This window comes from Diospyros lotus, chromosome 13 (assembly GCF_014633365.1).
Source record: "Diospyros lotus cultivar Yz01 chromosome 13, ASM1463336v1, whole genome shotgun sequence".
Classification (NCBI taxonomy): domain Eukaryota; kingdom Viridiplantae; phylum Streptophyta; class Magnoliopsida; order Ericales; family Ebenaceae; genus Diospyros; species Diospyros lotus.
The window spans coordinates 23,753,941-23,776,172 of NC_068350.1; the positions used below are offsets into that span (position 1 = coordinate 23,753,941).

General features: G+C 40.8%; 1 pseudogene; it reads left to right on the forward strand.

The window, feature by feature from the left end:
* The first annotated feature begins 569 nt into the window (after window positions 1-569).
* Window positions 570-3,414, forward strand: LOC127788327 (protein LURP-one-related 15-like; annotated as a pseudogene).
* Window positions 3,415-22,232: the final 18,818 nt, after the last annotated feature.

Genomic DNA, 22,232 nt, shown 5'->3' on the forward strand with positions numbered 1-22,232 from the left:
GGAAATGAAAGTTGAAATGTCTTTGGAAAGTGGCTTAGGCCTTGCCGTGCCAACGCTTACTTTTCTTTACCAAGACGACGACCGTACGCGTATTCTGTAATATTCATCATAATACTATATTATTTGATTTGATCCGCGCAATTGAGTAAGGTTGACAATGAGCTGAGATTTTCTTTCCCTCTCCACACAATAATATATAATCATTTCATCCATTATCAAATAGTAATTTTTTTAAAAAATAGTAATTTTTTAAAAAAAAATATTATTTAATAGTGAATGATGTGACCATATTTCATTAGATGGAGAAGAAAAGAGACAATCTTTTGAAGAGCAGATCTCGTCTCGGTGACAACCTCAATTAAGTATCTCACACGTACAGTTAGTTATAGAATAATTTAAATGATCGTGATAGGGGTGATGTGATGTGGAGTACTGGAGCCAATAGATGGAAGAGAATTTCTGGTAAACCAAACCAAACAGCGACGGAGAGAAATATCTGTCGCCAGCTAGCCATTCAAGACGCAGTCTTTGAGTTTGATTGATAAATTCATGATCCTCAGGCTATAAAATCCTCTCCAAATGAATTACCCAAACCATTGATTATTTCTCAAATTAAAAGAAAGCTTCTTTCAGATATATATAAATCTCTCCATCGATCTCTGTTGGTCTCCCTCTGATCAGTACTGTCCGTCCGCAATTAATTAAATACATGGGTGGTCATCAGCAGCAGCAGCAGCAGCCGCCGCCTCCTGAGATGAATAACATTAATCCCGCGTCGGCCCCCTCCTCGTCATCGACATCGTGGATCATAGCTCCTCAGTATTGCCTTCCCCATCCAGTTTAGCTTGTCATTGCCAGAAAGGCCTTGGCCTTGCATTTTGGCAACTTTTCCGTAACAGATCATAGTGATGGCCGCCTTCTCTTCAAAGTTAAAGATCCCATCACAGGCTTCCATGATCGTCGAATTCTGCTTGATGCTGCTGGAAATCCCATCCTTACATTACAGCGGAAGGTATATAATTAAATTTATTTTTCTTTACTATACATATATATTCTGTGCTAATACACAATACCTGCAACCATGCCCTTCCCACTTAATTACCTTCGCATTAACTCTATTTATAATAATTAATTAGTGCCATGAAAAATGTTATTGTAATAATATTTTTATAATTATAGGCTATAACTCTTAGGAAACCATAACCGTGTAGGTTTCAATTCTGCCCGATTTCAATTCGTAGAGACGGAAGTGCGATCTCCTCTAAGTCGGTCCACACGATCGATCCTTCCACGAACGTCTTGATCGTGCTAGTAACCCTAGACGCCTTTAGAGAGAGAACGAATTTTTCTTGTTATTTTTCAACTTCTTAAGCGGCATATAAATAGAGTTTAAGAAGCCTAATCGTGCATTGGAAAAACCCTAAACACTTTAGGCCCGTCCCTTAATCACATTTGGCCGACTCTCTCATTTTTAATTGTGGAATGGACTCGATCTAAGTGTATGACCATTTAGGTCCACCATTAGACTAGATTTAGGGTCAATTCTATTGGGCTATATGAAAACCCAACTTATTAGATTAATTAAACTCTTTAATTAAACTTATAAGATTTTTAATTAACACATCTCATGGGCTTCTTAATTAATAGTTTTAGAATTAATCAAATTAATTATAAAATTCTACATATCATGGTTAACGTCTAGCAACATGGTATGAATACCTAGCCAACAATGAAAAAACACGGACCTTTTCTATTACAATTTTCGTGTAGTAAAATTCTTTCATCAATCTATGTCCCGATTGAATTAAGGGTATGGTTTTATGACAAAATCTTAATCATTCAATAACAATGTATCCATTCCAGATTTATGATTTGATAGGTGAAATTAAAACACGTTTTGATTTTCACCTCACCTTGCCCAAGGATTTCCTTAGTCATGAAATCATCGGAATACATAGGACATCCTCTCATCTTGACGATAAGTGATGAATCCTATTTTGACATTCACAAGCTTTCATATGTGATAAGGTCACGCCTAATGATAGTTTGTTAATGACTCCATTAGAATCCAAAAAAGCACCAAAGCGTAATCAGTCAAATGTAAGACTACCATGATATCTCAAGTCTAAGGATCAATCTGCACTATTGCAACACAGGAATTCCAATTCGACATTAAGCAATAACCATTAGGAATTCTGTAGCGGGTCAGTTCAGTGTATTTATTCTTATAATAACCACCCACATATATGCACTAGTGTTCTCACATCAATGTCCATGAAGCAAGACATTCTCCTGATTGAGCATGCATCATATGTGCTAGTATATTCGAGTTATTAGTGTCCAATCATAATAACTCTATGATTAGGAACATTTAAGATCAAGGTTTATAAAGAATATATTTCATGATCGTCATCTCTATGCATGACCATATTCCATGAGCATATTTGATTTATGGACTTTGTCAAGTATGGATTGCAATAAATAATGATGACAATCATCAATAACAAATAAAAACATAATACCTTGCGATAACAATTGATTGAAGATAAAGAGTTCCAATGTAAAGTATGATCAATTACATAAAACATGATTAGCTTGTGGGCCATAACTCTAACAATAACTAGCGAGGTTGCTTTGATAGAGTAAGCTCTCTCATCCCGAGTTTAGGAGAAAAAAAACAAATAGCTCTTTTGGGATATAATCTTCCTTCCGTGCGTGCAATGCTGCAGGTAAGGATTGCACATAGCAGATGGCAAGCATTCAGAGGGGAGAGCAAAGACAACTCAGATCTGCTCTTCAGCGTTAAGAGATTGTCAATTATGCAATTCAAAACACAATTAAATGTGTATATGGGAAGGAACACAGGCGAGGAGGTTTGTGATTTCAACATTAAGGGGAGGTGGTTTGAAAGATCTTGCGTCATTTATGCTGGAGGACCATCTGCCAATACTATTGTCGCTCAAGTAATTAAGATTTTATATATATATATGCTCCTCCAAATTAAATTTCATTCACTTAAATGATGATGATGATTTTAAGTAATTGCAGATGCGTAAGAAGCACAGTGCTGGAAGCATCTTTCTTGGAAAGGACAGGTTCGTGGTGACCGTGTATCCTCATACTGATTGCGCCTTCATAGCAGCATTGATTGTTATTCTCGACGCTATCAACAGAGAGGGCAACAGCTAGTACTTGGTAGATTATATGCATCGCATTTGAATGGTGCTTAAACATTAATGCCACCCTCATCTTAATTTAGTATTGTAACAATATTCTCGTGGCTTGGTAATTCTTTATTTATTAATTTCTTAATGACTTCATGTATATATATACAAACTAGTTGTGTTTGCGTGCTTTATATATATTCCTAGCTGTTGCTAATAGAGAAATTAGAGAGATATTAATTGAAATGAATTAATTTGATGATGTGTAAACTGATGTGGAATTTTGGGGATGAGCTGGCTGCCACACCACCATCTCTCTCTCTCTCCCTCTCCAACCACCACTCTCAACCATCAGTGACAACAACGACAAAGACAATCGAGACCAATTCCCAGCGACCACCAAATAAAATGGAAATGATACATTCATCACACCAAAGATATGGCCTCACTCACTGCTTTCCAAATTTATATCAAAAGAATCAAAGATGTTTGGTTAACTTTCCAAATTCAAATAAAGAGAAAGATATTTTGATGGATTCACTTTCCAAATTCATATAAAAAGAATCAAATATATTTTATTGATTCACCTTCCTAATTCATATAAAAATTGATATGCCCTGCAAATAACAAACAATTTGGATATGGAATAGATCTAAGCGACAGATTTGAGTTGGATTTATAAATGGACACTTAGGACAAACACAAGTATATATGGGCCGAAATCAATAATGCAAGGTAGAATGAGCAAAGAAGAAATAAAGCACCATCAAAGATCAAACCATGATCAAGTGGAGTGCCCCCTACTTGGTCATGGAAGGCTCATGGCAATGTGAAGGGAATCACTAGTATGGCGGTATAGACAAAAGTAAATTTTTTATCGTATATCAAATACACGCAGCAAAATATAATATACACGCCATACATAGCTTGGGTATTTAAGCAATACACATATTCAAAGATTGAATACATAAATAAATATATAATTACAACCCGATGAAGGGATGAAATAAAGAATCGATTTTTGTATTAAGATAGAGTCCACCTCAAGATGTGGTGGTCCTAATCAGTCCACATCTAGTATGAAGTCGAGTATCATTCCGATCACCTCTTCCAATGCTAGACACAGAGGATCTAGGTATCACCGGTGCTCGTGTCTCAAAATTATATGCGTAACAATTATACGTATAATTTCTACAAATTTTCTAAAAGAAGAAGAAGAAGAGGAGAACTTATATGAGAAAATCAAAGAGAGAGAGAGAGAGAAGGTAGAGGCTCATTAAATAAACCCCCATTTCCCCTTATCTTCCTTCCCCTCCCTCAAATGAATTCACTTCTCATGTTCGCCACCCCACCATCCAATAATTCAATTCAATCAATTTCACTATGTAATTTTACTATGCACTATACACTGTGCACATTTGGCAATCCACTGCCTCTAACTGTGCAATTAATAATTGATTTTACACTATGCATTATTCACTATGCTTTTCAACTATGCACTATGCGCTATTGGTAGGGGGGCCAATGGTCAACTTTTAACTAATCAATTCTAGAGACATTTTGGGCACATGATATCGATACCAAATGCAACACTATATGATGTGTGACTTTTTAGGTTCACTACCCTCTAGCAATCAAATAATGATGAAACCCTTTTTTGGTATCAGTCAACCCCTTGACCCATCACTAGAATTTTTCCAAATCCCAACGACGTTCCAAGTGTTTTTGAATAATGCCTAACAGCAATTCAAGACAGTATAGCTAGGTGGAAGTAAAGTCTCATTTCAAGTTAACCTATTACAGTTGATGATTATCATGTGTTATAATCGTTCCATGACCTAACGTCCCGACTGAGCGAGAGTCAGAGTGAAAAACTCAAAAACTCAGTAACTATGTGTCAGACCTTATAAATGTGATTAGATGACACCTTAGGAAACACATTTCTTAACTTTCAATATGCCTTGCCCAAGGACTATCTCGTCACATCAATAGTAGATCAACACAAGTGATGAGGTTTGTGATTTCAACATTAAGGGGAGCTGGTTTCAAAGATCTTGCATCATTTATGCTGGAGGACATCTGCCAATACTATTGTCGCTCAAGTAATTAAGATTATATATATATATGCTCCTCCAAATTAAATTAACTAAATTTCATTCACTTAAATGATGATTGAACCGTCCGGGCCCAATCTCGGCCCTCTCCTTAGGCCCAATCTAGTCTTCCTTCTGGACCACATTGAAAGTAAAGCAAGATCGCTACGGGGCAAGCAGCGTAGTTCAAAAATTTTGAACCTTACCCCGATCCCAGCGATTGGATCAACGTCGAAATCAAATCATTCACAAACAAATAAATAAATCTAACCTTTAGATTATCAAGTCGTTCGCGGATTCGAGCCGTCCAAGCGTCCGGCCTCTAACTCGTGATACGCGGCACGCGTCCGTTGGCAAGGAGAGCGGAATAGGAGTGCTAGCTCCTTCTCCTTTGCGCGGCTTGTGTATGGACGGTAAAAGAACACCCACGTTTCAAATCGATGCCAAAAGAAACGGGGAAGAGTGAACGGCAATGCGTTTTTCAACTCTTGAAAAACGACACCAAAAATCACCTCTGTAATGGGCAACCTATAAAAGGATATTTATAATGAAATATCCTAGGGTTTCTAAAACCCTAATGGATTGGGCTAGCCCATTAATTCTAATTTAATTAGAATCATAAGTGGGCTTATTCTAGTCCAACTAGAAATATAATTAAATGGCCCAATCCTTTTATAGGTTAAATAAAATATTATGGCCCAAATCTAATTCAAGCCAAAATATATTTTATTTAATATTTGGCCCAAATCTAATTTGGTCCAAATATAATATTTAATATTTGGCCCAAATCTAATTTAGTCCAAATATAATATTTATTTTAATATTTGGCCCAAATCCAATTTAGTCCAAATATAATATTTAATTTAATATTTGGCCCAAATCTAATTTAGTCCAAATATTAACTTAAGCCCAAAAATATTTTATTTCCTATTTGCCACTCCAACAAATAGAAAATCATTAAATTAGAAACTCCTTCCTAATTTAATCAAATGCCATTTTTAGGAAACTCTTTCCATTATGACGACTCCTCGTCATATCGACGTCATTACGTCTATTTGTTCTTTTCTCGTGAGAACCTACGACGGCACAACTTCTTGCCGAAGTGTCCCACTTAACCATACGTCCACTCTCCTGGTTTAAGCCAGGGACCGTGCCTATTGCATATGACTCATTAGGCTTCCGAATATGTTGGCAATGTGTCGGTACGAACACATAAGACAAGATTGGCCTCTAGCAAGGCGTCATGCCTACCCAATTATTCAGAAGGATTCATAATCCGCAAATAACCTTTCACGAGCATGGTTACCATGTAATACGATCCTCTCGTCAATGCATCTTATGTGATCTCAAGTATGGCGATGTGTTGCTTGATAATGATCACATGAGTTTTCTTCGGTCTTTCGGATATCTTCACTTAATAGAAAGTGAATCAATAACTCCTTATTGATCTCTTTCACCATGGCCATGGATTTAAAGTGAATATCCACCGAAGGCGCCTTAGATACATCATCCTCTATCAAGGGATAGACGAGTCCCATCTTGGCTATGCACCCATCTCCATAAGCCTCATGATATACCCAACGATCGCCCACGTGCAGCCTTTGTCTAGGCCCATCGAAACGATGTCAAAGCATACCAGTCTTCTTATGAGATGACTGTGACAACCTCAAGTCCAAGGATTAGTTACACCCATCTCGTATGAGAATTTCATCAACATATAACCAAAATGGATTCTCATGGCGAGTCATGTCCAGTGACACGTTCTCCAACATTGGTCACCTATGTACTTGTCTAGGCATCCCCATGCCTATGGGTGTGAGACCCCCATTGCTATCACATAGCAAAAACATAGCACATACAAGTCTTACCGCAATTGTCAATGTCCATTCTTGACATTGCTATGACTTGGGACGTTTAATGATGTCTAGAAACTGTGATGCATCATCTCACATCTTTATAGATTATTCACAGTATACATCATATGGACTTCTATCTAGTTTCATTCGGTTATTACAATAATAACAAGAAACTAATAGAATGACTTCTTGTGAATTTGAATAACTCTTTATTCAAATAATAACATGATTACAATTGTCAGTGTACAACATGCCCAATCTGATTGGGTCTAGAGCACCTACACTAACACACACCTTGGCCTAGCGCCAACCTACCACAGCATCATTGTAATCCCACTGGATATCCGCGTGACAGTCCCAAACCCTGTTCTCATTAATGGCGGATCCCATCCACATTAATGAGGGTCTCGTCGCCACCATGCCACCGCCAGGGAACCTCCACCGGCGCTGGATAGCCAATCCTATCACCTGCAAATGCACGACTCATACATGCAGGAGGACATCTCCTCCTTCTATATCAACCACCTCTCTTCAGAGCCAAGGTATGTTCTAATCCCTGACCTACTGATACACTACCTCTCTTACTCACTCGAGTGTCGGAGTGCTTGTAGGTGCCAGCTGCCCCTCGGACGAACCCGTCGCAGGAGCCCGCGCCCCGCCATCGATTGCCCACTTCGGTCAGGAAGGAACATTTGGTGCCTACCGTGGGGTCGATAAAACTTACCTACCCCATAAGCTCACAAAAAGCCTTTCGAATCAACCCTTCTGCTACCACGCTATGGTGCTAACTAGAAGCGCCCTCGCCCAAGAGCCAAATAAGCTCGATCACCCTCCACAAAATCCAGTTGTCATAGAGGTCCTTCTCCAAACAGTCAAGCAACTCCAGAATCGAGTTGCCAAATTAACACAAAACCAGCAGCGTGACCAACCCAATGAGCGAACTGACTGTGACACAGAAGGCAGTCGTCACCAACACCATTAGGCTACCCACACCCCAATCCCTTTAGCTTTCGCATCCCTATACTCCCACAGCCATCCCTTTTCCGAGTTCATCATGACCGTTCCCTTACCCGAAGGATTCCGCCCTCCCTATGCCTTAGAACCCTATGACGGCACCACCGACCCCCAGGATCACCTCACCACTTTCAATGCTGCCATGCTGATAAGCGGAAGCTCGGACCTGATCATGTGTCGAACCTTCCCTTGCACCCTGAGGAAATCGGCCATGTTATGGTTCTTGTCCTTAGAGTCGAATTCTATCCACGACTTCTTCTAGCTAGCCACTCACTTCCTCACTTATTTCTCCATTAGTCGAGCCCATCGCAGGACCTCGGCCAGTCTTATCAACCTAAAACAGGGCAAACACGAGCCACTGCAGGCATTTATGGACAGGTTCTTTCAAGAAGCTCTCTAGATCAAAGATCTCAACCTTGCGGTATCCCTGCACCCCATTACGATTGGATTAAGAACAGGTTCATTCGTCGATTCACTGGCCTGAAAGCCCCTCGCCACCCTGGTTGACCTTAGAACACGCTCGACAGGGTACATCAACATGGAAGAAGCCTCGGTCGCCTGACTCACTGAAGCAGAGCTGCAAGTATAACCACGATTTGCCCCCCAGCTGGGACCCCTTCCTCAGCATCAACACAACCATAGGAAGGACCCCCATCAAAACCAAGAAAGCCGGGATCATAGCAAAGGGATGAGAAAACCACCTTGGGCCCTCGAGCCACCCTAGTTACACTACAACGTGAACACTTCCCTCACAACAAGGCGGGACCGAATTTTTCAAGAAATTTACAACACCAGGATTATCCCTCTTCTGGATGTCAGTGAACAACGACCCCCTCGCGATAACACTGACACCAACAAGCGGTGTGATTACCATCGCATGTTCGGACACACGACCGAAGAATACGCCGCCCTAAAAGACCAAATAGAGCAGCTAGTTAGAGAAGGCTACCTCTATCAATACGTTTACTGACCAGACCGGAGGCAATCCCCCAGGGCAACCAGGGAAGACAAAGGAGCTGAAACCCTCAGAGGCGGCACTAAGCAGGCGATAGAAAAAATGCTAGACCACCTCTAGGAAACCCAGTAGTCAGCGTTATTGACACCATATCTAGAGGCTTCGCCAGCTGGAGAGAGTCAAGCTCGGCAAGAAAATGACATCTCCACGGGGTAATATCAATAGACAACATCGAAAAGAGACCAAGGAGAATTCTCTACCACCCTGTAATCTCCTTTACCGAGGACGATTTCAAAGGGATCGACAAAAACCTCGACGATCCCATGGTAATCTCGGTTATCACCACCAACTTCTTGGTGAAGAAAGTCCTCGCGGATCAGGGTAGCTCGGGCGACCTGATGTACTTATCAACCCTAAAGAAGATGGGAATCCCCAAAAAGGAACTAAGACCATTCGATGGAAATCTGATTGGTTTTTCAGGAGAATAGGTAGGAGTCAAGGGCTACATTGACTTCCTAACTTCATTCAGGGAAGCTCCCCTCGTCAAGACAATTTGCATCCGATACCTAGTCATTGACTGTCAAACACCATACAACGCGCTGCTTGGCCGCTCTTCTCTCAACAAATTAGGCGCAGTAGTGTTCACCCCCCACCTAGCCATGAAGTTCCCAGTAATAGACACCAAGGTCAGAACCATCCACCCCAACCAAAAAAATGTTGGAAATGTATGCCCTAAAGACACGTTTTGTTTAATTTATGGTAATGATGTTTCTTTTATTCAGTTTATGGCACATATATTGTTTGCATTTAATTGTTGGAAATGTGTCCATGCTATTAAGTAAGTGATTCATGTGATGGGTCGTTCTTCACAGTTAGGCATGAATCATGGGTACTTAATAAGCAAGAAAATATTACTCTTGATCTTTTGATAGAACTGGGCATTCTATCATAATAAGATCATTGTGCAATAGATCCTAATGGAGGATGGCTTGCCTTAGCTAGTAAACAGTCCGTTTACTCTAATTGTATAAGCGCATTTGGAATGCGTAGAGTGGACCTGTGATAAAAGCTAATGACAAAGTACTAATTATCATGGAGCTAGTCTATCACTGCTACTACGTGGACGAGTACTCTAATACTTGAGTATTAGTTGGTGGTCTAGTGAACCTAGAGCTGTATTCTTAGATTCATTATAGGTGAGGTCTATCAAAGATCAATATCCTTTTGAATTGGGAGTATGGTTTCTAATTAGCTAAGACAGACTAATACAAGATAGTTTCTGTGATTCACCCCCTTGTGATTGTCCAAGAATAATCAAATAATCCAGGGCCCTGGGAACGTGACTTATGAGTGTGTGCTTCTGGGTAGCTCCCAGTGATAAGCAAGTACATTCGAGTAGTCACGGATTATTGGACTAGTGATCTAAGGATGGTAGAAATCATTTAGAAAGGTGTTGGTACATTATTCCTTTCTAAATGATGGGTGTTACGCAGAGGGGTATTTTCGTCATTACACTAGTAGGTCAAAGACATGGCATATGCAAAATTATTCGTGGGGTTAGTGTTACCATATGGTGATAGTTGGAACACTTAGAATGACAAAATATAGCTACTAGGTAGCAGGGATATTTTGGTCATTTTAGTAGCCGTGAATAATTTGTCTTTTGGTCCCCGGGGTAGCTCGATGTAACTCATGTATTTTTTAATACATTTGGCTTGTTGGATGAATTACATTGAGAGAGAATTATTTTATTCAGAATGGTCCATAATTAATTGGGCTAGAATAAAATAATGGTTCATTAGGGTTTTAATTAATTAATTGGGCTAACCCAATTAGAAAATTAATTAAAAGATCTTGGCCCATTAGGGTTTGGCCCACTAGGGTTTTAAACCTAGGGTTCTCCCTATATATTCTCTCATTATTTGTTTTTCCATGCAAGTTGTTTTTCATTCTTCTTCACCGAAGAAAGGCCACGAGTTCGAGTCATATTTCGGAAGACGAAAAGAGAGCCTCGAAGTTCTGATGCGAAGGAGCCGAAGGATAGCAGGACAGCCGTCGTCTCCACCACGCGAAGAAGCTACCGCGCATCCTGCCCCTATCGCCCCATTCCGACCGGTAATCCGCCGTAAAAGTAAGTCTCTTAGATTCTAATCAATACGAGGATCGTTTTTGATTAAAACGCTTCCGTTGCATGCTTTTGAATCCTCATTTTTGATCCTTCAAGTGGTATCAGAGCCACGGTTTTGTTGGTTTGAATCTAGGAGCATGCCTAGGATTAAAATCGGAAAAAAGGGTGGTTCCTTTTACTGTTTAAATGCTGTTTTTTCTGCGTTTATGGATCCCTCCAAGAATGGTTTTAGATGCCTTGTAAACCTCATGAGTGGAGGTATAGGACGTTGTAATCTGTTGTGTTTATTCAAATAGATTCGATGTAAACCTCGCGGTTGGGGTATAGGCGGATGTACAACCAGTTTTGATGGTTGATTTCATCAGTTTTATTTTTCTGTAATATCGATCATTCAAGCAGAACAAGTTGCAGACGGAAAGAGGTCTGTTATCCCTATTCGGCCAGTGCTATTTATGGTGAAGAAAGATGCAGTTTCGGCCGGATTGGGCAGCGCTGTTTTGGAACAGATTGCAGTTTCAAAAAGGCAGCATTCAGCTATCATTTGCACAGGCTGAACGTGATGGAAGAATCTGCCAGATCTGGCTTCGGCTAAGGGCTTGAATCGATCATCACGAGAAATCAGTTTTTTGGATGTTCCATGGAGCTGTGCGGCGGCTGAAGCGATCGACCTAGGGTTTTCTGGATGATGCGTTTTTGGCGAGCTGATCGGGCAGTTCGGCATGCTTTTCTATTCATTATTCCTACGGCGGGCTTCGCCCGCCCCAACCTCAAAGTTAGCATCTAGGTGTTTTATTTGAAAACCATTCTTGGAGGTTAAATTATTTGCAATTAGATTATCTTTGTGATATGTTGCATGAAAATAATTAGTAAAAGGATGGAACCACCTTAGGATTAAACAAGACCACATTTAATGTTTATTTGTGAGATGTTTAATCAATTATATGGTCACTTAGGAATAATGAATAGAAAAGCATGTAACTTGTTTATTGTGCTTTTTCAATTGTGATCATATGTGGAGTTAATTCATGAAAACGTTTTATTAAACCAAATGATGAAATTAGTTTACAAGTTTACTTTTTCAAAGGATTCATCCCTTGGTATAGAAAGTAAATGTAGACTTAGATATTTCATAATAAGGTTTAAATTTGGGTTAATTAATCAAAAGAAAAATTAACTTATGGTTTACTCTCTCAAAGTTTTTTATCCTTGGATTAGAGAGTGTTTTCAAGTTTAGATATTTTTCTAAGTATTAATGGAATCCAAAAGGAAAAACGTTTTTAATCAAAACCCTTATTTTAAAAGATTAAGTGGGAGAGGGGTTCCAATGACCCCATGGCTTCCTCCACACCTTTAATTAGAGATCGTGGATGCCCTCGTGTCATTCTGAGCATGACCCCCTATAGGATGGGTATTCCATAAGGATCTAGATCTAATGGTAAAGGTATAACTAAAACCTAGGATATGTGTTGTTATCGGCCGGCCTATCGTTGGAGGTAATAATGCAAGATTATCCGTAGGGAATGTGAGATAGTGGCCGCCCTATCGACGGAACTATTCTCTAGATCATTTCCTATTCAGGAAGTTTAGTTTGTGGTGGTTATACACTTAACTTAGAGAATTATCAACCTCCCTATCGGAGCTCTGTTAGTTCTTCTAAGAGTCAAATGACATATTATTGATAATAGTTTAAGGGAAATCTATTTTCAAGACATAATATGAGCTTATGTGCAAAAATATTTGTTTTATATGTGCCTTGTCTAAACGTCTTATTTTTCCATAAATTGTACAGGAATGTCTGGTGGAGGTTCTTTCAGTCCCCTTGCTATGATCCTCAAGGATTCTAAGCTGGATGGGGGTAATTATGTTGACTGGAAGAGGAAGTTGAACATAGTACTCACAGCTGAGGGGTACAAGTATGTTCTGACTGACCCCTGTCCTGTAATTGGGAGAAACTCCACTGACGAGGAGCGCCAGGCAGAGGCGGAATGGAAGAATGCTGACGAGATGGCACGATGCTACATGTTGGCTTCCATGTCCGATGTGCTTCAATCGAAGCATGAGCATACGCCCACTGCTTATTATATTGATCTGTCATTGCGCACCATGTTCGCTGATAAGAGCCAGCCCGCAAGGCAGGAAGCTCTTAAGGCGATCATGACTACCAGGATGGCTGAAGGGGCATCAGTTCGAGAGCACATGCTCAAGATGATTGCTTACTTCGAGGAAGCTGAGGTCTTGGGAGCGACGATAGATGCTGAGAGTCAGGTAGACATGGTCTTGGAGACTTTGCCAGATTCATACTCGCAGTTCAAATTGAACTATAACATGAATAAATTAGAGATGAATCTAATGGAGCTTATGAAAGAGCTCCAGGCGGCAGAGAAGATCATGAAGCCTACCTCAAAGGCTCTAGCTATTCATTCTGCATCTTCTCCTAGAGTTGGCCCTAAAGCCAAGAACTTCAAGAAGAAGAAGGGTCAGAACAAAGCAGGGGGCAAGCCCAAACCGCCCGGAGCTAGTCAGGCCGATGCCAAGCCCAAAGGCAAGTGCTTTAAATGTGGGCAGAAAGGACACTGGAAAAAGGATTGTCCTGCCCTCAAGGTGAAAGCACCAGGTATTGCTCTTTACTTAGAATCCATCAGTTTGGTAGGATTTTCATCCTCTTGGATAGTTGATTCAGGATCCACTGATCATGTCTGTAACTCTTTGCAGGGGTTCAAAAAGACAAGGACTCTACTTGAAGAAGAGCATGGAATGCTGGTAGCTAGTGGAGCTCGAGTATGGGCTGAAGCAGTGGGAGTTTTGCATTTGTTTTTTGATTCTAATAGGATTTTAATTTTGAAAGATGTTTTATACGTTCCTGCTTTGAGACAGAATTTAATTTCAGTTTCTAAATTGATTTCTTATGGTTATTCTGTTTCGTTCCATTCTGGTGTCACTATCAGTAGAAATGGACAGGTTATTTGTTCAGGCAACGTATTTGGGAATCTTTATTATATTAATCCTATTAAAAGTCAAATAAACAACTCTGAGACTGAACCAGTTAATAAGAAGAGAACATTATCATCTAATGACTCTTATCTATGGCACTTAAGATTAGGGCACATTAATCCTAATCGGATTCAGAGGCTAATCCATGATGGGCCCTTGGGCTCATTGAGATTGGAAGAATGGCCTCAGTGTGAATCATGCCTAATGGGCAAAATGACCAAAAGGCCATTTACTCAGAAGGCAGGTAGAGCCAAAGACATATTAGAGTTAGTTCATAGTGATGGTTGTGGTCCAATGACTACACCTGCTAGAGGAGGTTACGAATACTTCATCACATTTACGGATGACCACACTCGTTTTGGTTATATTTATCTAATGAGGCGCAAGTCTGATTCTTTTGATAAATTCAAAGAGTTTAAGGCTGAAGTGGAGCGTCAAACAGGTAAATTGATCAAAATTTTGAGGTCAGACCGTGGTGGAGAGTACCTTCTTGGAGAGTTTAAGGACTACTTAGTACATCACGATATAGTTTCTCAATTGACTGCGCCTGGGACCCCCCAGCAGAACGGAGTCAGTGAGAGAAGGAACATGACTCTAATGGAGATGGTCAGAAGCATGATGAGCCATGCATCTCTTTCTATTTCCTTTTGGGGATATGCCTTAGAAACGACAGCATACATTCTGAACTTGGTACCTTCCAAGTCTGTACCTAGGACACCCTATGAGATGTGGACGGGGCGAAAGCCCAGTCTAAACCATCTCAAGATATGGGGTTGTCCAGCTTATGTATTGACTAAGGGGAGTAAGTTGGAACCAAGGTCAGAATTATGCTACTTCATAGGATATCCAAAAGGCACTCGTGGTGGATATTTCTATTATCCTAAGGAGCAGAAAGTACTAATTAGTACTCATGCTAGATACTTGGAGGATGATCAGAGTATGTCCACTAAGGGTTCAAGCAGAGTAGAACTAGATGAGAAGTTATCTTTTGAACAACAAACTTCAGGTACATCTAGTGTCCCAATTGAGGAACCAAAAGAGACACAACCGAGTGTTTCTATACGCACGGAGCCTCGTCGTAGTGGGAGGGAAACTAAAGTTCCTGATAGATGGACAGGAGAAGCTTTTGAGCTAGTCTCTGACAATCAGGAACAAGATCCTACTAGATACGAGGAGGCTGTCCTTGATGTCGATGTAGACAAGTGGCGCCTTGCAATGGATGCCGAGATTGAGTCTATGCATCTCAATCAGGTTTGGGATCTTGTAGCTACACCTGAAGGGGTAAAACCCATAGGGTGTAAGTGGGTATACAAGAGGAAAAGGGGAGCGGATGGAAAGGTGCAAACCTTTAAAGCAAGGTTGGTTGCAAAAGGATTTACTCAGAAAGAAGGGATCGATTATGAGGAAACCTTTTCACCGGTAGCCATGCTTAAATCCATTCGCATACTCCTTGCCATAGCATGTCATTATGACTATGAGATATGGCAAATGGATGTTAAGACGGCCTTTCTTAATGGCCATCTTAGTGAAGACATCTATATGTCCCAACCAGAAGGCTATGTTGTGAAAGGCCAAGATCACATGGTCTGCAAGCTTAAGAAGTCCATTTATGGACTTAAGCAGGCATCAAGGGCATGGAACAAACGTTTTGATGAGTCTATATAGTCTTATGGATTTATTCCAAACGTAGATGAACCATGCGTGTATAAGAAAACAAATGGTGAAAAGGTGTCTTTTCTGGTGTTATATGTTGATGACATTCTCATCATAGGAAATGATGTAGGGATGTTGTCATCAATAAAGATTTGGCTATCAAGTCAATTTAGCATAAAAGATATGGGAGAAGCTAGTTACATTCTCGGTATAAAGCTTCTTAGAGATAGGAAGCAGAGAATGTTAGGTTTATCCCAATCTTCTTATATTGACAAGATATTGGTCAGGTTCAGTATGGATCAGTGTAAAGGGGCATTAATTCCTTTTAGACACGGATTGGGCTTATCTTCCAGGGACTGTCCCAAGACAGAGGAAGAAAAGGCGCGCATGAGTAGGATTCCTTATGCTTCAGCTGTAGGAAGTCTCATGTATGCCATGCTGTGTACCAGGCCAGATATCTGCTTTGCTGTAGGCATGATAAGCAGATTTCAGTCAAATCCAGGGGAAGCACATTGGCAGGCTGTAAAGCATATACTCAAGTACCTTAAGGCTACTAAGGATTATATGCTAGTCTACAGAGCTGATGACTTAGTTCCAGTAGGCTACACAGACTCAGATTTCCAGGCTGATAAGGATGAAAGAAAATCCACTAGTGGATATGTTTTCACCTTGTCTGGAGGAGCTATTTCATGGCGGAGTATCAAGCAATCTTGTATTGCTGATTCCACCATGGAAGCTGAGTATGTAGCAGCATCAGAGGCGTCCAAGGAAGCAGTTTGGCTCCAAAAGTTCCTTATGGAACTAGGAGTTGTACCACATGTGGAAAAGCCTATTATACTCTATTGTGATAACACCAGAGCAGTGTCACAATGCAAAGAACCAAGGAACCACAGAAAGGGCAAGCATATTGAGAGGAAGTACCACCTCATTCGGGAGTTCATCCAGAAGAATGAGATAGTGGTGGACCAGATATCTACATCAAACAATCTAGCGGATCCTTTCACCAAGCCTTTGGCAGAGAAGGTCTTTCGAAGACACTTAGATGTCATAGGGGTGGGAACTTATGGATTTTCATAGTCTTTGAGTGCAAGTGGGAGATTGTTGGAAATGTATGCCCTAAAGACACGTTTTGTTTAATTTATGGTAATGATGTTTCTTTTATTCAGTTTATGGCACATATATTGTTTGCATTTAATTGTTGGAAAGGTGTCCATGCTATTAAGTAAGTGATTCATGTGATGGGTCGTTCTTCACAGTTAGGCATGAATCATGGGTACTTAATAAGCAAGAAAATATTACTCTTGATCTTTTGATAGAACTGGGCATTCTATCATAATAAGATCATTGTGCAATAGATCCTAATGGAGGATGGCTTGCCTTAGCTAGTAAACAGTCCGTTTACTCTAATTGTACAAGCGCATTTGGAATGCGTAGAGTGGACCTGTGATAGAAGCTAATGACAAAGTACTAATTATCATGGAGCTAGTCTATCACTGCTACTACGTGGACTAGTACTCTAATACTTGAGTATTAGTTGGTGGTCTAGTGAACCTAGAGCTGTATTCTTAGATTCATTGTAGGTGAGGTCTATCAAAGATCAATATCCTTTTGAGTTGGGAGTATGGTTTCTAATTAGCTAAGACAGACTAATACAAGATAGTTTCTGTGATTCACCCCCTTGTGATTGTCCAAGAATAATCAAATAATCCAGGGCCCTGGGAACGTGACTTATGAGTGTGTGCTTCTGGGTAGCTCCCAGTGATAAGCAAGTACATTCGAGTAGTCACGGATTATTGGACTAGTGATCTAAGGATGGTAGAAATCATTTAGAAAGGTGTTGGTACATTATTCCTTTCTAAATGATGGGTGTTACGCAGAGGGGTATTTTCGTCATTACACTAGTAGGTCAAAGACATGGCATATGCAAAATTATTCGTGGGGTTAGTGTTACCATATGGTGATAGTTGGAACACTTAGAATGACAAAATATAGCTACTAGGTAGCAGGGATATTTTGGTCATTTTAGTAGCCGTGAATAATTTGTCTTTTGGTCCCCGGGGTAGCTCGATGTAACTCATGTATTTTTTAATACATTTGGCTTGTTGGATGAATTACATTGAGAGAGAATTATTTTATTCAGAATGGTCCATAATTAATTGGGCTAGAATAAAATAATGGTTCATTAGGGTTTTAATTAATTAATTGGGCTAACCCAATTAGAAAATTAATTAAAAGATCTTGGCCCATTAGGGTTTGGCCCACTAGGGTTTTAAACCTAGGGTTCTCCCTATATATTCTCTCATTATTTGTTTTTCCATCCAAGTTGTTTTTCATTCTTCTTCACCGAAGAAAGGCCACGAGTTCGAGTCATATTTCGGAAGACGAAAAGAGAGCCTCGAAGTTCTGATGCGAAGGAGCCGAAGGATAGCAGGACAGCCGTCGTCTCCACCACGCGAAGAAGCTACCGCGCATCCTGCCCCTATCGCCCCATTTCGACCGGTAATCCGCCGTAAAAGTAAGTCTCTTAGATTCTAATCAATACGAGGATCGTTTTTGATTAAAACGCTTCCGTTGCATGCTTTTGAATCCTCGTTTTTGATCCTTCAAAAAAAGCTCAGCAATGTTACCATGACAGACTCAGGATTCGAAACCCTGGGCTCGGTAAGAATGGTAGGGGAAGCAGCACTCCCGGGAACAATGGTCAGGCGGCAAGGACAAATGGCCAAGCCCCGCACTCCAATGTGCACACGACAGAATTAGAAAAATAAGACTGATCAGCAGATGACCAATGTCGGCTCGAGACAGAACTTCGCCTCAAAGAGCCAGACTCCTGCCCAAGACAAGCTATCTGTGGCACGACCGCCGCCCCAGAGCCAATATCAGTAGTAGAGCCCACCACCTAGCTGAATCTATCGCATGAGAAAGCAAGGGCACACCTCAACCAAGCAATCATAGTCCTAGGAACTCATTGTTACAATATTCCTGGCTAAATAAAAATGATTGCTGGCTGCGCTTAACCTTGTGCATTTATTTCAAACAAACACGTACAAAATAAACAAAGAAAGAAACAAGCATGCAGGCACAAGGCGTTTATACTCGCCAGTGTACGAGTGTGCGCTGTAGCACAATTTAATTTTTTGGGAAAGTCCAGGTCAATTCACTAGGAGATCGTTAATAAAATGAAAATAGAGCCACGATATAAATTGGGTTGTCAGGCCAATTCATTTGATTTTAAGTGACAAAAATGAAGTACTGTAACTGTAAGAAGTCTTGAGTCAAGGCAATGTTCAGTGCCAATTCCATAACTTCCCAACAGATAGATAGGTACCAAAAACATATGTCTGAATTAATTTGAGGTTTTGATATTAAAATGCATCTCAAGATGATGGTAGTTCTTGGTCTAGCAATCTCCATACATGGCATGAGAGATTCTATGTTAAGAAACTACCATAAATTAAAATACAGTTAATATGCAGCAATCAGATAACCCATTTGGATTTGGATATGATAGCATCTCCAGTTTAAGTAACCTCCATACATGGCATGGAGACTCTAAGTTAGGCTTATGCTCCACTCCAAATTCAAATACTCAATGAACGCGTAATACTCAAATTAAATTAGGTTTCAGTAACTGAAATGAAGAACACTAGAACAACACGAAGAAACAAAAAAACTACTGGAATTTAAGAACAAAAAGAAAGGAATAGAACAGTGTGCTTTTCCCCTTATTCTAGTTAAAATGGCGGATGGGGATCTCTTTTTTTTTAAGCTGACGATATATATATATATATATATGTATATACTCTGCAAATGGCCCTGGTCAAAAAAGAAATTACGTCGCGTGCCACCATGGTCATTTGCGCGTGCTCTGACAAAATCTTTAAAAAGGGATTTCGATGATAGTGCTCGAAACAACGTTGAACGGTTTGGAGAGGGCACATCCGGATGAGGGACGAGTCATTCGAATGAGTTTGATCTTCAACAGTACTTGGACTTCATCCATTCGAATGGGTATTGTGAAGCATCCAAATGAATGTTGGCTTTATCGGATTGAGCTTCATGCATGGCTGCCAAGACATTATAATATGTTATAATGTTATATATATTATATGCTTATATATTATATTATATATATGCTTCACGCATGCAATTATATCATAGTATATATATATTTATATAGTATTGCACATATATGTATTGAATATATATATGTATTATATTTATATATTATATATTATATATATTTATTATATATTATATATTATATATTATATTTACTTACTATTTTATTATTATTATTATATATATATTTGGGAAATCTACATATAACCATGAAAGGCATATAAATATTCAATTAAAACTAATTTTAAGATTAAACTAGGGGTATAAATATAATAAAATTTTGTCATTTTTGAGCATCAATCAGTTGCCCCCACTTATTACTTGTCATAACTTCACATGAACTCCCCTTTGGCACCCCCCAATAAGCCTAGTATAATCCCACTTTTTTTTCATCACCCCGAAGATTGCCTCAACTAGCCCGGCCTGATCAATTAAACCCAAGAGCAAGTCACCTGCAACCTCGATCTATATAGAGCATATCCCAAACAAAGACATGCTTGGGCGAGTCACTATCAAAGCAGGCCAAAATAACAAGGTATGCCAAAAAACTCCAAATTCTTACAAAGAAAATTCCAACACATGTACAAGGGCAGACCTTGGGCACAACCCTATCATTGCTCTAGGTGTCTCGAGCCTGCCTCAGCCCTATCGAGCCACGCCTTGTATCAGACAAGCGCACAGGACCTCAAGTCAGACTCAGTCCTCCTTTAAACAGTGCTCGGGACTCAGACTGACATGGTTAGTCCGCCTCGTGTGGACCTCGGGCACAACCCTATCATTGCTCTAGGCGTCTCAAGCCCATTGCGGCCCTATCGAGCCACGCCTTGTATCAGACAGGAGCATAAAACCTCAAGCTAGACTTGGTGCTCCTTTAAACCGTGCTCGGGACCCAGACCGACATGGTTAGTCCGCTTCGCGTGGACCTCGGCCATAGCCCCGTCATTGCTCTAGGCACCTTTAGCCCGCCTGAGCCCTATTGAGCCATTCCTTATATTAAACAGGAGCATAGGACCTCGAGGCAGACTGGGTTCTCCTTTAAACCATGCTTGGGACCCAGACCGACATGGTTAGTCTGCCCCGTACGAACCTCAGGTACGGCCCCGTCATTGCTCTAGGCGCCTCGAGCCTACCTCGGCCCTATCGAGCCACGCCTTATATCAAACAGGCGCACAGAACCTCGATCCAGACTCAGTCCTCCTTTAAACATTGCTTGGGACCCAGACCTGCATGGTTAGTCTGCCCCGTGCAGACCTCGCCCTGAGCTTCCCTTGGTCCGACCCCTAAGTCGTGTCTTGTAATAGAAAGGCACGTCGGACCTTGAGCTTCCCTCCATTCAACCCCAAAGTCATTCTTTATAACAGACAGGCACGCCGGACCTCGAGCTTCCCTTGGTCCGACCCCAAAGTCGTGCCTTATAATAGACAGGCACGCCAGACCTCGAGCTTCCCTCAATCCAACCCCAAAGTCGTGCCTTGTAACAAACAGGCACTCCGGACCTGGAGCTTCCCTTAGTTAGACCCTAGAATATTTTACATCAGGATATAAGGTACCCAGAAAACACTTACATTCCATTACAAAATTTTACATCTGATTACAAGCCTCATATCTATAATATTTTTACGTTACACTTACCTATCAGACTACAACTGTGGTATGATATAAATGCCTGGAAGCCTAACAGAGGACAAGCAAATGCATAAAGCAAGGTCAAGCGATGGTCGCTGCAGAACGCACTCCTTTAGATCATTAGCAATCGCTTCCCCCATAAATTGCCTAAGAATGGCTGGACCCCTTTTGTACTTCCTGACATCCTACTCTCAAAGGGGTCGGATTCTGCTAGCACGGTCACTGCTCCTGATGAAAATCTGAGGTGACTCGCCGCCTAGGAGAACCCAACATTTCCAACTTTCAACCTTAGAGCGGGCAGACGATCCCCGACCCCAACTAGATAATATCGACATTAATGGCTCAAGCCCTCGGACGATAGCACACAATGCTTCCACCAGAGGTAAACTCCGAGAAAGCCACATCACCCATTTTAGACATAACATGTCTCACCCATCCTAGTACTACCCTCGTCTCAACACACCCTACCACTTGCATGCACAACCGATTGCCTGCCACCAAAGACCTCTCGGTCCCTGCCATACCACTCAGGAAGTTGCCACCCGCCGGGTCACCAACAAAAACACCCCACCCAAATGACAAACTCCCATCGTGAAACACCAACCACATTTCTTTAGTCTCCCAGGATGA